The 17,209-nt window shown below is 51.6% G+C and overlaps 1 protein-coding gene and 1 pseudogene across 1 annotated transcript in view; both read left to right on the top strand.

The window, feature by feature from the left end:
- ZNHIT3 (zinc finger HIT-type containing 3) overlaps window positions 1–17,209 on the top strand; it is a 42,991-nt gene that overhangs the window by 2,326 nt on the left and 23,456 nt on the right. The window lies entirely within an intron of this gene.
- LOC133080769 (large ribosomal subunit protein eL31-like) lies at window positions 9,692–10,084 on the top strand (annotated as a pseudogene).

The raw sequence follows: 17,209 nt of genomic DNA, 5'->3' as shown, positions 1-17,209 counted from the left end.
GTGTTCACAAGGCTGTAAAAATATATCTTTTAGGACTGGGGAATGGAGTGGGGAGGAAGCCCACTCCTGGGAATGAAGTCTACTTCAGGGGTCCCTGTAACCCCAAGCCAGCCCCCCTTACAGGCAGGAGAGAGACTTAGAAACCTTTGGTGGGGTTAAGGGGCTGTTGACTGGTGACCTTAGAGTCACTTCAAAGTCCCTTTGGGAAGAGGAAGAGGAAGCTGATTTCTAAGTAATCCTCTCCCTTCCCATCAGCACACCCCCTACTACGTTTTGGGCCAATGAGCTGGGGGAGGAGAACCACGCCCCTGTGTGGTGTTCCTTCTGAGGCATGGGGAGGGGGAGGAGGTTAAGAATGGGCACTTCCTCAAGGATGCATCTTAATCACGGGTACCACTGAGACTGCACATTTGCGATGCGGGAAGTCAGGGGGGGTGGCTCCTGCTCTATCTATCATCTCTGACTCCAAGGTTACACAAGGCAGGTTACTCTGTGTTACCAAGGTCACCCAGCCTTATCTCCCAGCCTGGACCCCTGTCCTGCCTGCCGTAAACTTGTCACCTGTCACTATCTAGGTCACCCTGGGCCTAGTTTCCCTGGAGGGGACATGACCCCTCGTTACAGCAGGGATCATTAGATCAGGGATGGGCCCTGCCATGTCTTGATGACTTATAGGGCCCATATAGCTGCCAGCCCAGGCCCAGCTGTCCCAGCCCTGCTACAGCCTCCTTCCTCTTACTCCACACAGGGTCCCCGAGCATCCTGCGTTCAAGTCCCTGCTCTTCCTTTGACTCAAGGATGACCTTGGGCAACTTTCTTACTCCTCTCTGATTGCAACTTCCCCATCTATAAAATGGGGATGATAAACCTGCCCTGCTGACCTCTGCCAATAAACAGTTATTGGGCCAGAGCCTGCCCAGCCCAGACTTTCACAACCAGCCTCCCGGTGCCTTGGGTGTAGCCACTGGCCCATTGCGGATGCAGAAATGAATCACAGTTCTCATCCTCTGGGGGTTTTCACGCCATGGCCCTGTCTGGAACAGGAGGGAGGCACTGGGGGAGCGACAGGGCTTTGAGGTCAGACAACCCTGGATCACTTCTGGCTCTACCCACTTGCTTTGTGACATCAGCCAAGCCTTGGTTTTCTTCATCTGTGAAATAAAAATCATACCCCTAACTTCCTCATATGTTTCTTTTTTCTTTTCTTTTTGACGTGGACCATTTTTTAAGTCTTCATTGAATTTATTACAATATTGCTTCTGTTTTATATTTTGGTATTTTGGCTGCGAGGCACATGGGATCTTAGTTCCCCAACCAGGGATCGAACCCTCACCCCCTGCATTGGAAGGCGAAGTCTTAACCACTGGACCACCAGGGAAGTCCCCCTTATAGGTTTCTGATTCTCATAGTTCATTGTGAGAACTCAAGTGACTAAAGCCTGAGGAGGGCTGACCAGGGGCCTGGGCACATTAGCACACTTCACCATGACCTCTATCTAAGTGGACGTCCTTTCACCTGGATTGAACATGACCCTAGGCAGGCACGGATGTGACATTGAGTGGAAGCGGACACTGAGCTAGGCCCAGGGAGGGGCCCTGGCACATCCAGGCTCCTCTTGGTCTCCCAAGGCCTAGGGAGGGGTGAGGAAGGCTGAGGGACAAGGAGAGAAGCCCCAACTGCAGGGACCCAAAAAAGGTGAGATTCGGATTCAGCTTCTCCTGGGACTCAGATGGGCTTGGGGTGGAGACACAGGGGAGCAAGACGCTGCACTCCTGGTGTTCATAGGTCAGAGGAAGGCCTAGGACATATCCCTTAACAGACTACCAGGTCTGTGATCGGGGGGTGAGGTGGGCAGATGGAGTGGAAGGCAGAAGCTTAGAATAGGTTTTGGAGCAACACTGCCCTGGATTCACATCCCCACCTCACACTCACCCTTCCCTCCTTCAAGCTCAGTGTCCTGATCGGGAAAATGGGGATGAAGACAGCACCTCCCTCACATGTATGGTTAGGATTCAACTAGATAATGCTGGGTAAAGGGCCTGGTGGAGGTCCAGGCACTTAGCAAGCGCTCAATAAACCTCAGCTGTTAAGTATAACTGTTACGGGTAAAAATAGCAGATGCCCATGAGGTTACAGGAGCCCAGAGGACTGGCACCTGGCCCAGCCAGTGGGTGGGGAGCCGGGGCGGGGTAGGGGGGAGGCTTCCTGGAGAAAATGAGACTCAAGCTGAGTATTGGAAGACACACAGATAACACGAAAAGGGAAGGGAAATCCACGCAAAGGAAACACACTGAGAGAAGGCACAGAGGTGGGTGAGAGGGAGAGTGCTCAGGAATGAGGCTGGAGAGGTATTTGGCCCCAGAGAGACCAGACTTGTTTGTTGGGATTAGAAAGTTGGACTGATCTTTCCTTTTTTTTTTTTAACAAATTTATTTATTTTTGGCTGCATTGGGTCTTCGTTGCTGCGCGCGGGCTTTCTCTAGTTGTGGTGAGCGGAGGCTACTCTTCGCTGCGGTGCACAGGCTTATTATTTCAGTGGCTTCTCTTGTTGCGGAGCATGGGCTCTAGGCACGCGGGCTTCAGTAGTTGTGGTGCACAGGCTTACTAGTTGTGGCTCGCGGGCTAAGAGTGCAGGCTTAGTAGTTGTGGCGCACGGGCTTAGTTGCTCTGCAGCATGTGGGATCTTCCCGGACCAGGGCTCGAACATGTCCCCTGCATTGGCAGGTGGATTCTTAACCACTGCACCACCAGGGAAGTCCCCTGATCTTTCCTTTGATAAGGGGTAGATATCAAGATCCTGATTTTATAGGCCAGGAAATATTCTCAGAGTCACTCGGCCGTAGAAAGAGACAGGGATCCTCAGCTACTTCTTTGAGTTACAGAAGAGGGAGCTGAGGCTCAGAGAGCGTAGTGACTCACCCATGTTGCCCAGCAAGGAAAGAGCAGAGCTGGGATTGGAACCCTAGTCTCCTGCCCCGCCCCCACTCTCTTTCCATGCCATCTTATCCCCCCAACACACACACCTCCCTCCCATTGGAGCCCCCAGCCTCCATCTTCCCTTGCTTTCTGCACCTGCAGAGTCCCCTTCAATTAACAGGGAAACGTTTGCAGAGACTCCAGCTTTCGTGTCCCTGGATATTGAGATTAAACCTACATGCAAAGGGAGCACATGCAGGGGCTTCCCTGGTGGCACAGTGGTTAGGAATCCACCTGCCAATGCAGGGGACACGGGTTCGATCCCTGGTCCTGGAAGATCCCATATGCTGCGGAGCAACTAAGCCCGTGCTCCACAACTACTGAGCCTGCGGTCTAGAGCCCGTTCTCTGCAGCAAGAGTAGCCACCGCAATGAGAAGCCTGCGCACCGCAATGAAGAGTAGCCCCTGCTCACCACAACTAGAGAAAGCCCGCACACAGCAACGAAGACCCAACGCAGCCAAAAATAAATAAATTAAATAAATAAATTAAAAAAAAAAAAAAGGGAGCACAAGCAAAGTGGGCTCCGCCATTCCGGAACCTGGGTCTCTGCCATGATCTAGCAGAGACAAGAAAGCGCCTCTCCAGCCAGCATCTGCGGAAGATGCAGTCCCTCTTCCCTGGTCTTCACACCCACCCTATTTCTCTGGTCTGTAGAGAGAACCCCGGGGGAGCAGGAAGGGGGGAACAGAGAGGAGCTATCACGGGGGCAGGATTGGGGCCTCTTTAGTAGAGAGGTTTGTGGAAACTTCTGCCCCTGAAAATTTTGAAATAATAGTAGCAGCAAGAAGCATGGAATAATCCAGCAATGGAGATGCCATATGTCTGTTCCTGCCCCGTAGAGAGTTCAGGAAAACTCCCCCACGGCTGTCCCTCCCCTCTCAGCCACAGGAGCTGGATCACACCAGCAGGAGGCCGGGGTCAGAGCTGCTTTGGATTTTCCAATGTAGTATTCATATATATTCTGGTTTGTGGTGGAAGGAGCTCTAAAGAGGGTGATGAGGGTGGAACCAGGGGGGGAGAAAAGGCAAGAGCCACATAGGCTGCTTTGGGGGGCGGGGGGGAAAGGGAACATTCCCTCCTCAGTTAAATGGTATGGCAACACGGAGAGAACAGGCTCTTTTAGGGGGGTGTGTGTGTGGGTCTGTTAACTTCTTTTTCTCTGGTCATCCAGATAATACCTACTCATTGTAGAATATTTGGAAAGAAGCAGGGGAAAAAATTGCAGATAACCTTATCTCCCAGAGGTAACCATTTTACAGTTTAACATATTTTTTTTAATTTATTTATTTTATTTATTTATTTTTGGCTGTGTTGGGTCTTCGTTGCTGCGCACGGGCTTTCTCTAGTTTCAACGAGCAGGGGCTACTCTTCATTGCGGTGCGCGGGCTTCTCATTGTGGTGGCTTCTCTTGTTGCAGAGCACAGGCTCTAGGCACGCGGGCTTCAGTAGTTGTGGCACAAGGGCTCAGTAGTTGTGGCTCCCAGGCTCTAGAGCGCAGGCTCAGTAGTTGTGGCGCACGGGCTTAGTTGCTCTGGGGCATGTGGGATCTTCCCCGACCTGGGCTCGAACCTGTGTCCCCTGCATTGGCAGGCAGATTCTTAACCACTGCGCCACCAGGGAAGCCCATTTTATTATTATTATTATTATTTTTTAATTAATAGACTTTTACTTTTTTTTTTTTAAGTATTTGTTTATTTATTTATTTATGGCTGTGTTGGGTCTTCGTTTCTGTGCGAGGGCTTTCTCTAGTTGTGGCAAGCGGGGGCCACTCTTCATCGCAGTGCGCGGGCCTCTCACTATCGCGGTCTCCCTTGTTGCGGAGCACAGGCTCCAGACGTGCAGGCTCAGTAATTGTGGCTCATGGGCCCAGCTGCTCCGCGGCACGTGGGATCTTCCCAGACCAGGGCTCGAGCACGTGTCCCCTGCATTGGCAGGCAGACTCTCAACCACTGCGCCACCAGGGAAGCCCAAATGTATTTTTAAGAAAAAATATTTTAAAGAGAATAGTCATCCACCCCCACCTTAATCCATCTGTTTCATTTTTCCAACTTCCCTTTCAAATTTAATCTATATGCAAAACACTACTGACATAGTCCTGCTTTCTAACCTTCACCTTCCAGTGTCAACATGAGTCCATGTTACCTCACAGCCTCTGCAACTGTCATTTTGTGGTTCCACAACGTACACGGCTTGTGTCATCAGCTTACTTTCCATTGTAAATAACACTGAAGAGAATATCTCCCCGCTGGAGAGTCAGGGCCACAGACTGAGGAAGGAAACCAGGGGTCCCAGATCCTTTCCCCAGCTCCTCATTGAGAAAAACTACCTTCAGTTTATGAAAATAGTTTGGAGGTGGGGTAAGTGTCCAAGGGACCCCCCAGAGGCCAGTTAAAGAATCTGAGTCAGGAGTTCTAACTGATCTCTGAAGTACCTGTAAGATAGGGAATATGGGGGGGGGGCAGGGTTCAGGGGGTAAGGAGTGTGTTTCTGTGTAGATTTGCAGGGTAGAGACGGTGTGAGAAAAAGTGTGTGCCTGCGGGCGCCTCCTCTTACGGGTGTGTCTGCACAGCAGCGCCCTCTGCTGTCCCTGCTCCCCCAACAGTTCTGTACCGTTTACAGTTTGAAAGTCCTTCCGCCTAACTTTAGTCTGTCTTTCCCCATATTTCTTTTTCAGTTGTGCGGAGCACAATAAAATAGCATTCAAAGAGTTGGAAAACAATTCTTTAGGTCCACCCTATACCCATTGCCCAGACCTTTAGCCCTGATAAAAAAAACATATTCACCTGAGTAAATTTTAAAGATCTTATTGGCTTTATTCAATGATTCATGAATTGGGCAGCATCCAACCTAGCAGATGGAAAGGAGCTGTACAAAATGAAAGACTTGTATAGGCAGAGGGAGCGGGAACACTGAAGTTATACTAGACAAAAAAGCAGATTGGCTGTGGCAAGGTCACTTTCCTTTAGAGAACAGTAGGGGTCGTTCCGAATGAGGCAGATTACTTAACTAGTGCTGGTTAGGCAATTCCTGACTGATTTAAGATTCCATTTTGGGGAGAGATGAATCTAAGTTAAGTCTCAGTTGGGCGATGTGGGGCTAAGCATAAGTGACTCCATTTGTCTTGTTTTTAACAGCCCCCTTCAGGAGACTTCCAGGACACTGCTATCACGTGCAACCTCATCTAATCTGAACTACTCTTAGGTGTCATAGGGAAACTGAGACAAGAAATTGAGAATGTGTCAGCAAGTCCCCTAAAGACCCCACCCTAGCCACTCCCTTCAGGAAGTGACTCCCTGGCCCTGGCTCACCCATGCCCTGGGAACAGACGAGGGTGTCAGAGCTACAGGTAGAAGCTGAGATTTAGCAAGGCTGCATAGATAGCTCACCTCCCCACCTCTGATAACGGCTCCACATGGATACCTGTGGGATGGTTAGATCAATCTGCCCTGACTCTTCTCTTATTGTGACAACAGAGGATGGGGGTGGCCGTGGTTCTGCTACAGTAAGTAACCCCAAAGTTAACCTTGAAGGGTACAGTTTATTTAATGAATCCCTTGTGGGATGGGTAGGGGCAGGGCCGCCTTCAAGGGCATGGGACTTGTATAGTTGCACAGGGGCTGCACTTGATGTAATGTTCTGCTGTCGCCGTCTTGAAGTTCTTAATTTTTGAACAAGAGGCTCTGCATTTTCATTTTGTAGCAGATCAGAGTTGGGGGCGGTAACGTGCAAGTCTTCTCACTGGATCTCCACACTCCCAGAGCTGGCTGGGAAGCAGCTGCGCAATGGCGCCTCGGAGAACCTGTGGACCAGCGGCCGCTTGTGGAGTCCTCGGCTGGCTTCGGTTCTGCTTTCTCGCAGGAAACGTTCCACACTCGCTTGCCCGAAACCCACGGCGCCGCGCTGCTGCGGCCCCTGCCCTCGAAGCCGGCAGTTCTACGTGCCGGTTCGCGCCTAGGCCTCCGGAGCGCTGCCGGCTCCGTGCACAGCTGCGTGACTCTGAGGCGCGCTCCTCTCCCAGCCCGAGCGCCGGCAACCCGCGTCAGCCTCCGCTGGGAGGTAGTCCCGGGCGCTTTCCGCAGGCTCGGCTCTCCTGGAACGTGCTGGACAGCACCAGCAGGCCCTGCGCTGCAGACTTCTGCCTCCACTATCTGGTTTCACACCGTGCCCGGGGCTGACGATCAGAGGGTGCAAGAAGGCCCCGAGCTGCGTGCGGTCCTGGAAGACCGTGCAGGGGCACAGCAGAAACGCAGGTGCGGCAGGGCCCTCCCAGGGCTCGGTGGAGTGCACGAGCCCGGCGTGCTGGCTCTTCATTGTACCTTCTGAGCCCTCATTTCTGAACTAGCCCCAGCTTCTTCGGGCTTCCCAGAATTACTACCATTGCGATCTACACCCTCAAGGGCAAAAAATCTGGACTGGGAGTTACGGTACTCTACATTGGGAACAGCTGGCACCTTCCTCCTTGCCCAGTCTTTGGGAGGCACGGAATGGGGACGCCCACACGAGCTGGGGGTCACCCAGAGTCGAAGGAGGGCATATTCACTGTGTGAAAGGTACATGCGAGGAATTCTAGGGGTTTTTCTCTCCTGCCTTGCAGGTAGCAGAGTCTGCACAGCTTGGATGCTTGTAAGGGGGTTGAGTCTGTGAAAACTGAGGGAGCCTTCCCGGTCTCACCAAACAATTCACAAGACAGGTTTGGAGTGGGCAGGGACTATGTCCATAATGTGTGAGTTCCTACCAGCCCCAGGACAGAGTATGAGATTCGAGTTTTGCCCACCTCTCCCGTGGTCCCTGGGTCTGGTCAGGTCATGGACATTCTCTCAGGCAAGCTCGGAGCTCCTGCGTGCCTCCAGTTCAAACCGGTGATGGTCTGAATTGTTGATGCAGACGATGACCCATGCGGGTTATTGGACCAGTGTGAACATGCCCTGGAGTTCGGGGCGGATCCTGAACAGGGGACGCGTCGTCCCCTAGGGGGCGGAGGCCTTGGGGAACTTCAGCGCCATGGGATGGACAGCACCCTGGAGGTGCAGGCCTAAGTCCAGTAGGGGCTGTGAGCGCCCAACTTCCCCACGGCGAGCTTTAGGGTGGGAAGCCAGGCGGAGGGACAGTCCTGACGGGGCCGAGCTCCCGGACCCGGGCCTCAAGCCCCAGAGGCTGTGTGGGGCTTGGGGCCAGTGCTCAGAGGATAGGGCCCGAGTTTCAGGTCCCTGATGAGGGGGAAGGAGGCGGGGAGGGAGCCAGAGCCGAGCTAGCCTGGGAAAGCTGGTGTTCCAGAACAGCGGAGCCGACGGCTGAAGGAGAGTCCTGGTCAACCCCCCTTGAGCCTCCATCCGGTTCGCTTGGAATTCCAGTGTAGACGCTGACTCTGGTGTTCTTTGCGACAGATCTCTGGCATTCGCAGGCCCAGGTATGCAGCCTCCACTACCCGCCCCAGATTAAAAAGAAAGATAAGGGCATCTCTTGAAGGGAAATGGAGGTGTGGGAGGGCTACTCCAGGGGAGGGAGGCAGAGCACTTGGCAGAGCTGACCTGGTGACCGCGAGGAAAGTTACAGACTTGGAGGAACCGTATAAATGACCCTTCATAGGGTTCAGATTACACACCTCACGGGAGCAGAGCCGCCTCCCTGAAGCCGAACCGTCCCCAGCGCCTCCGGGGGGCCGGTCATAGGGCGTCCCTGTCGGACTGCAGCCCCCGGACTGAGCGGACAAAGGCGGAGGGGGAGGAGCTTGGGATGGGCGGCAACTTGTGGCTCTGGGAAGGCGAGCGCGCAGGTGGCGCGGGACACCTGACAGGTGCCCCCGTCCCCATCCTGGGGCCAGCATGAAACCCAGGGCTCCCACTAAACATGACTCCATCTAGACACAACGCCCATCCCCTGAACTTGCATTTAAGGCACCTGTCACACCCCACTAACTCATCTCTGGCCACATCCACTCCGCAGGCAGTCCCAGGGTTCCACCTCCTCGCTATTTCGGCCTCCTCGAATTTCTGATTCCACCCACCCGGAACATCCTTCCTAGTCAGGCTTGAAGATCCCCTTTCTCCTGAAATGTCCTAGTTCCAACACCTCCAACCGGGCAGCATGTGCCGGGTCCTCTCCTCTGCCCAGGCTCCCTGCTCTTGTGGCAGATGTCACTCTGCGGGTCTCTCCTCTCTACCCTGGTCAGTCTCTCTCAACCCCAAGGCCCTGAGTTTTCTCAGGTCAGGAACCGGCTTGGCTTCTCCTACGGCAGCACTACACAGTAGGAGCTCCACAAATACTTGTCAGTGAAGGAGGCTTGTCTTGCTTTACTCAGCGTGGGTAGCATGGACTGAGGAGAGGTGGGCTCCTGAGGGCCAGTGGCTCAGGATCGCCCCGGGGAGAGTCTCGGTGAAATGACTGCCCCCCTGATCCAGCCGCTGGTCCCAATCTGGGTTTATCCAGTTGTAGAATGTATTGGCAGTGTTATGAAAATGACATGACAGGGGAGAACCTTAGGGTCTCGGGCGTTCTGAATTTATTTTACGGATAGGGCTACAGGCCCAGAGATGGGGCTGTAATTTGTCCCAGGTCACATAGCAAGGTGAGGGAGGGCCAATGTCAGAGGTTTTTTAACAATGAACAGATGGGGAAAATCAATTTCCAGCCCCAGAAAACTGAACTGGGGAAAACCTGGCTGCAGTGTGTGTTATTGCTCAAAAAGCTTCAGCTTTCCAACCCTGGCCTGGCAGGATGGTTCCTGCAAAGAAGGGTGGTGAGAAGAAGGGCTGGTCCACCATCAACTAGGTGGTGGCCAGAGAATACACTATCAACATTCACAAGCACATCCATGGAGCGGGTTTCAAGAAGTGTGCCCCTCAGGCACTCAAAGAAATCCGGAAATTTGCCATGAAGGAGATGGGGACTCCAGATGTACGCACTGACACTAGGCTCAACAAAGCTGTCTGGGCCAAAGGAATAAGGAAGGTCCCATACTATCTCTGTGTGTGGCTGTCCAGAAAACATAATGAAGATGAAGATTCACCAAACAAGCTCTATACGTTGGTTACCTATGTACCTGTTACCACTTTCAAAAATCTACAGGCAGTTAATGTGGATGAGAACTTACTGCTGATTGTCCAATAAAGTTATAGACCCCCCCCCAAAAAAAGCTTCAGATGTCCCTGGCCAGGGTGAGACCACTGACATCATCCAGAAACACACAGGCGCTGATCCAGGGTTTGCTGGGCCAGGATAAACGAGGGACTGTAGAGACCGTTTTTGTCCCACTCACTCATTTTATAAGACCCAGAGAGAATAGATCACCGGCCCCAAGCCACACCGCGAGGTAGGGAGAGGGCCTGGGATAGTGTTCTTCTCGGACCTGAACTGTTCATGGACAATTTCCTTCCACGCGAAGGAACCTCGACCTCCCAGACACGCATGAGGCAACCACCTAGCAAGGTCCTCCAACTTAGCAAGGTCTCTGCCTCGGCCCAGGGACCTGCCACCGACCGAGCGCACGACGCTCTACTTCTAGTCTTGAGTAAAAAGCAGGAGCAATCGATTGGTTTCCCTGCCCGGCGTCGCCGAGCACTGATTGGCTCTGGTTTGGAACGGGGAGCAAGGCGGGGGCGGAGCGGTGGGGGGGGGCTTGGCGCCGAGCCTGAAGGTTCTGGAGCCGTAGGAGAGCAGGCCTGTGCAACAGGTACCCGGAGCCCAGAAGCGCTGTCCCGTCGCCAGGTGCTCAGTGAGTGCAGGAGGCCGGGCAGGGGCCGGGGGTCCCATTCCTCCTCACCGCCATGGGGTCTAAGTCCGTCTAGTCCGCCTTTTGAATCGCCCTCAATCTGGCGCCTCCTTGCCGCGCTCAGAGGCCCTTCCGAGGCTCGCAGGCTTTATTGGCTCCGTCGCTAAAACTCACCCATCTTGTAACCGCTCCTTCAGTCTCGATTTTAGAGTAGTTGTTTTCGAAAGAAGTCATTTGCAAGCGGCCCTCCCGTGCTGAAAGCAGGGCTGGGGGTCTAGGTTCGCGAACCCCTCTCTATACCCCTGGCCTCTGGGGTTCTGCCTTCAAGCATATTCCCGTTCTTTCTTGGTTGCCCGTAATACACAAAACGGCGGCCTTGGAACATTTGCTCACCTGGTCACCATTTCCTCAGCTGGAAGGGGAGACAAGTTAGAGTAATAAGATTTGGAATAACAGCGACAACAAAAATCACAACAGCAAAAAATGTTACTAAATGCAATGCCATTTGAGAGAACAAGCTGTCAACAAAAAACACTCAATTCTCAGGAAGGGGGGGGTGGGGAGGGGGAAGGAAGGTGACTCTGGAAAATTCCTAGATGTACTGATACAAATAATCCAAACCTAGATCCAAGAAGTGCAGGCCCAGCCGGTTTAGGGACAGCCGTTTTCCCAGCTTCCCCTGGGGATTCCTGGGCTTTGCTGCCTGCCTTTTACAGTGGAGTCACAATCACTCACAAGCTCCCTGAGGCAGTGCTCTGATGGATGTGACCCCAGCCCAGCTGTGTCCTACCATCTGGATAGTGTAATCACTGAGGCTGCCCCAGGGAAGCTGGAAGCAGGCCAGAAGCATCAGTTTCCTCTGAAGGCCCCTCGTATTCATGGAGGTGTGGTCCAGGGCCAGCCCCAGAGGCCAGAGGCAGATTATTGCCCCCAGGAGCCTGGTCTGCACTGGGGGCAGTGGCAAGGACCTCACGGAACAGAGGGCCTGGAAGAAGGGATTCTCCTTCACTCCTTCAGTCCTTTGACCTTAAAAAAAATTCTCTATACTCCAATAGAAGTTTTTAAAAATTCTCTATAACTTTAGATTTTCCAGCCCCCTAAATAGAAACTTGGAAGCAAAACTCTGTTTTAACATTTTCCAGCACGTGACTGCAAACAGCTGGAGTCCTTTAACTGGACTGGCTCAGTGTGACTGCACTGGCCTTGTATTACCAGTGTCACTTTTTCACTCTTACAACCTTGCAGTGTGGGTGGAATCACCCCATTTTATACACGAGGAATGCAAGGCTCAGAGAGGTTCAGCTGAGAAGCCACTTAGCTAGCAGTGGCAGAGCCAGTATTCTGACTCAGGTCTGTCTGATGTCAAAGTCTCTCCGTTGCCCCCCCCCCACCCCTTCCCAGGCCAGACAGTTAGATGCTCACTTTCCGCGTTCAGCTTCTGGTGTGTTTCCAAGTTAACCAGGAACCAGTGGCTAATAATTTCCTCCTGAAACTGAAAAGGTGGAATAATGAAAGTATCATTAGAGCAATCACTGTTGCTGCATTGATGCTGCAGCTTTGCTTAAAAGTTTGAAATGTGGGAGTTCCCTGGCAGTCCAGTGGTTAGGACTCGGCGCATTCACTGCCGAGGGTGTGGGTTCAATCTCTGGTCGGGGAACTAAGATCCCACAAGCCGTGCGGCACGGTGAAAGTTTGAAATGTATTTTACTTTTTTATGAGAGCTGTATCATGCTTCTTCATGAAGGTTAAGTTCTACACTCAGCACAAATAAAAAAGTTATTTAAAAAAAATCCCTCAAACTGCCCTCAAGCTGGGAGAAATACCTACACTTTGAAGAGGCAGATGGGAGCTGAGACTTGCTGAGGGGCTGAGGGCCCAGCAGAGTCATGCCTCCCACCTCAGGCTCAGTCCTGGAGAGGAAAGGAGTGAACTACCTGCACCTTTTGAAATGCTTTCTTTCTCGCTTATTTTATTTTTTAAAAATTTATTTATTTGTTTTTATTTGTGGCTGCTTTTGTCTTTGTTGCTGCGCGCAGACTTTCTCTAGTTGCGGCGAGCGGGGGCTACTCTTCGTTGTGGTGCGTGGGCTTCTCATTGCAGTGGCTTCTCTTGTTGCAGAGCACGGGCTCTAGGTGTGTGGGCTTCAGTAGTTGCGGCACGCGGGCTCAGTAGTTGTGGCTCGCGGGCTCTAGAGCACAGGCTCAGTAGTTGTGGCACACAGGCTTAGTTGCTCCACGGCGTGTGGGATCTTCCAGGACCAGGGATCGAACCCATGTCCCCTGTACTGGCAGGCGGATTCTTAACCACTGTGCCACCAGGGAAGTCCGGAATTAGTTCATTCTTAGAAGTAGAATTACTGGGGTCCAAGTTATGAAGATTAAGCTTCTTGGTGCATACTGCCACAGAAGTAATAGGAGAGATTATGCCCAATATATATACACGCCCCAGTCAAGTTGACATATAAAATTAGGCATTGCAGGGGTGAGTTACTGATACATGCTACAACATGTATGAAACTTGAAAACATTATGCTAAGTGAAAGAAGACAGTCACAAAGGACCACATATTGTATGTTTCCACTTATATGAAATGTCCAGAATAGGCAAATCTGTATAGATAGAAAGTCTCTGTAGTGGTTGCCTAGGGCAAGGAGGATGGATGGATTTGGAGGTGATGACTGAGGGGTGTAGGGTTTCTTTCTGGGGCAATGGGAATGTTCTAAATTTACCATGGTGGCGTTTGCACAGCTCTGTGAGTGTAATTAAAGACATTGAATAGTACACTTTAAATGGATGAATTGTATGTTATGTGAATTATATCTCAATAAAGCTGCTAAAAATATAGCAGTCATTCATTTTAGCCAAAAGAGGGGTATGCTTGATATTTTATGGGTGGCAGCACAGTGACCTTATTTTTGTCCGTGCTTAGACAAAATTATGAAGGAGCCCTGTTTTGTCTCATTTTATCATGGTCTCAGAAAAACCTTGACTGAGGTTGGTATTCTGTGATTGTTAATGTCTGACAGAAAGAGAAAATGACCTGGCTCTGAGTGTCTGAGGTCTAACTGTGAATGTCAGATCAGTTCTGGATGTCAGGGGCTGCTTTTTCTTTTCCTCAGCAGACACTGGGAACCTCAGCTGGGTCCCCCAGGGGCCCACAGGAATGTGAATAAACATGCTTGGAAGGTCCACAGAAGCTCTGGTCCCAGCCTCCTGCTGGTGTGAGCCTGGGCTCCCATGCCTGGGATCTGGGAGGTGGGGACACCAGGCCTGAAGAGAACATGTGTCACCTGATTGTTTGTGCTTGTTATGTTTGTTGCTATTTCAAAATATTTAAAGGCAGAAGTTTCCCCCACTGGCTCTGCCAAGGAGGCGCCCCAACATACTCCAGTGACCATGTCCAGCTCCCTCCCTGCTCTGTTTCCTCCCCCAGCACTCCCTCAGTAGCTCAGGGAGGACTTGTAGGGTGGGGGTGAAGGGGATGGGAGAGGGGCTGCAGCTTTTTCAGGCTTGGCATGAAGGGGACTTTTCCTGTCTCTGCCTGCTCTCCGTTGCGGAGATCCGGACTGGGAGTTCAGGCTATTGATTAAACTTTATTTGTGTTGGGTTTATCTCAACAGACACCAAGGGGTATCCAGAGTCCCTGCAGACCCTTGCTGGTATCAGCTGCCCATCAGAGGATGCAGAGGACAGGATCCAGTAGGGGCTGGGTTCCCACTGAGAAGGCGGCAGCGGAATGGCATGGAAGGAGCACTAGCAGGGGGCAGAAGCCTAGGGTTTGAATTCCAGCCCTGCTCCCTTCCTGCAGGAGACGGAAGGGCTTATTCCTAAGGAGAGCCACCCTTGTCTGGGCTTTCTCTCCTATTAACTCAAAGAGGTGGTTGAGCTCCATCGTTTAGGGTCCAGTGACCCCTAACCTGTTTCCTCCCCTATAAAATCAGTGATCCCAACAAATAAGCTCACCCCTCTGGCTCCACGGACCTCCTTTCCAGTCTCACCTCTCAGTGTTCCAGCCTCTCACCAGATGCTCTGTACACCCTACCTCTGTGCCTTCTCTCATTCTGTTCCCTGTGCTTGGATTGCCCTTCTTTCCTTCTTTGGTTAAAGTCTGCTCATTTCGAAAGACTGAGGTCAGTCGTCACCTCCTCCAGGAAGCCTTCCCCAATCTCCTGCCTACTGGCTGCGTTAGAAGCCTGATTGATACTCTTCTGCTCAATACCTCTGGGCCTAAGGTTCTGCTTTGGGGTGTGTGTTGTTGGCCTTTCCCTGAGCTGTCAGGACCAGGAGTGTGGGGCCTCACTCCCCTGTGTTTTTTCCCCATGTCCAGTATGGGTCCAGGCAGAAATGAATTTAAATCTTACATTATCTGGGGTGGGGGAGGGATAAATTAGGAACTTGGGGTTAACATATACATGCTATTATATGTAAAATAGATAAACAGCAAGGTCCTACTGTATAGCACAGGGAAATATATTCAATATCTTTTTTTTTTTTGGCCAAGCTGCGTGGCTTGCGGGATCTTAGTTCCCCAACCAGGGATTGAACCCAGGCCCTGGCAGTGAATGTGCCGAGTCCTAACCAGTGGACTACCAGGAATTCCCTCAAGATCTTTCATAACTCATAATGGAAAAGAATCTGAAAAAGAATATATATATTACATATGTAACTGAATCACTTTGCTATACACCTGAAACACTATAAATCAACCATACTTCAATTTAAAAAAATCTTACATTATCTGGTCTGTATATATCCTCCCCATTGTAACCTTCCTCTCACTGCTTCCCACTCCCATTACTGGGTCTTGGTGGTCCAGGAATACCCTGCCCTGTACTTGGGGCCCCAGGGACAACAGAGTGACTGAGCTCTTGTATTGGGGACTACACAGACCGACTATCCCCTACTGAGTCAACCCAAGGGCTCTTTTTCTAGAAATGCTGGGTCCCTGCCCATGAGGGACAGCTTTCTGACTTGAGGTTGTGAGTTAACACCTGGGTTTGGCCCAAGGCATAGTGCAGGAGACAGAGCCTGGCACACCTACCCTGAGGCCCAAGCCTTCAGTGACCTCTCTGTAAAATGGCCTCTGAGCAGGTTAAAAAGCCAGTGCATATAAAGCACTTGGTGCCATGCCTGACACATGCTCAGGGCACCCCAGAAGTTAGCTGGATTACTTGTGGGAAGGGGTTTACTGGGGTAGCTGCCTGCCTCTCACTGGCATCACTGGCATCCGTTCCCACAGGGGCAGGGGCAGTGTTGAAGACTGGCAGGGGGAGGACAGAGGCTCCTGGGGTGGCCACAGGGCCACTGAGTGACAGCACCACAGTTGGTACAAGAACATATTGTAGAAGCCTGATGAAGAGTGGCAAACTGGTCAAAGGGAACCACCTGCCGGGGCCTCACTCGTGACTTAGCACGTTTACTTTCATAAGACCTTCTCTGTCCATGAACCCAGGCTGCCAACATCCATGTCTAAGAGCGTTGAGCTCCTGTAGTGTGCCAGCCCTGGGCCAGGCACTGGAGGTGGGAGGGTCGGGGAGAGCGATGAACAGTGCATCTTTCAGGCTTTCTGGGGGCTCTCAGTCCCCTGGAAGAGACAGTCAAAGAGACAGATGGGGACGGGAGGGTGAGAAGTGCCATGACTGAGGGCAGTGCTAGGGGTGGTGGGGACGGGGTGGGGGGATGCCAAGCACGGGAAACAGGAGAGTGCATCTCAGATCTGTGTCAAGCAGTGGAGTGGCCCAGGCCTCCGCTCCTGGACAAAGCCTGAACTTCCCCAGAATGCGGAGCACGTGCGCTGTGCCGACTATGATCACCTCCCACGATCCGCTCACCAGAGCAAGGCTGGACTTGGCCTGAGGCCCACACAGCTAGTTTCAGTGGCTCTCTGGTGGCTTTAAATTTAATTTATTTGAGGAATTCCCTGACAGTCCAGTGGTTAGGACTCTGCCCTTTCATTGCCAAGGGCATGGGTTCAATCCCTAGTCAGGGAACTAAGATCCCACAAGCCCTGCATGGCACAGCCAAAAAAAAAAAAACTTTGTTTGTGTCTAAGTAATACAGGCAAGTGGTTGAAAAGAAAAAGAGTACTGTGAGGCTTATAAGAGCGTCCTCCTGCCACACGTTCCAGGGCCGTTCTCTACTTTGAGAGGCAGCTGCTTTCAGATTGCTCTGTGGTTTTTGGAGCATGTATGTCCATATCTTTAAATCATATGCTTCTGTTGTTACTTGCTGAGTTTAAAATTTTAGACATCTGTTCACTTGCTACTTTGATGAGGATTTAGCCTTTACTTTCTTTCCCTACAGTCTCGATATTATTTTATCACAATTTCTGATTAAGTTAATTTGCAATGTCTGTATTATTATTATTATTATTTTGGCTGTGCCATGCAGCTTGCAGGATCTTAGTTCCCTGACCAGGGATCAAACCTGGGTCCCAGCAGTGAGAGCACCAAGTCCTAACCACTGGGCCACCAGGGAATTCCCTTCATTATTATGATCATGTAAATGTTGTTCACAGCAGAGCCT

This window comes from Eubalaena glacialis, chromosome 19, assembly GCF_028564815.1.
Source record: "Eubalaena glacialis isolate mEubGla1 chromosome 19, mEubGla1.1.hap2.+ XY, whole genome shotgun sequence".
NCBI lineage: Eukaryota > Metazoa > Chordata > Mammalia > Artiodactyla > Balaenidae > Eubalaena > Eubalaena glacialis.
Note: the sequence above shows the minus strand (reverse complement) of the source record. Positions and strands in the feature narration are given on the sequence as shown.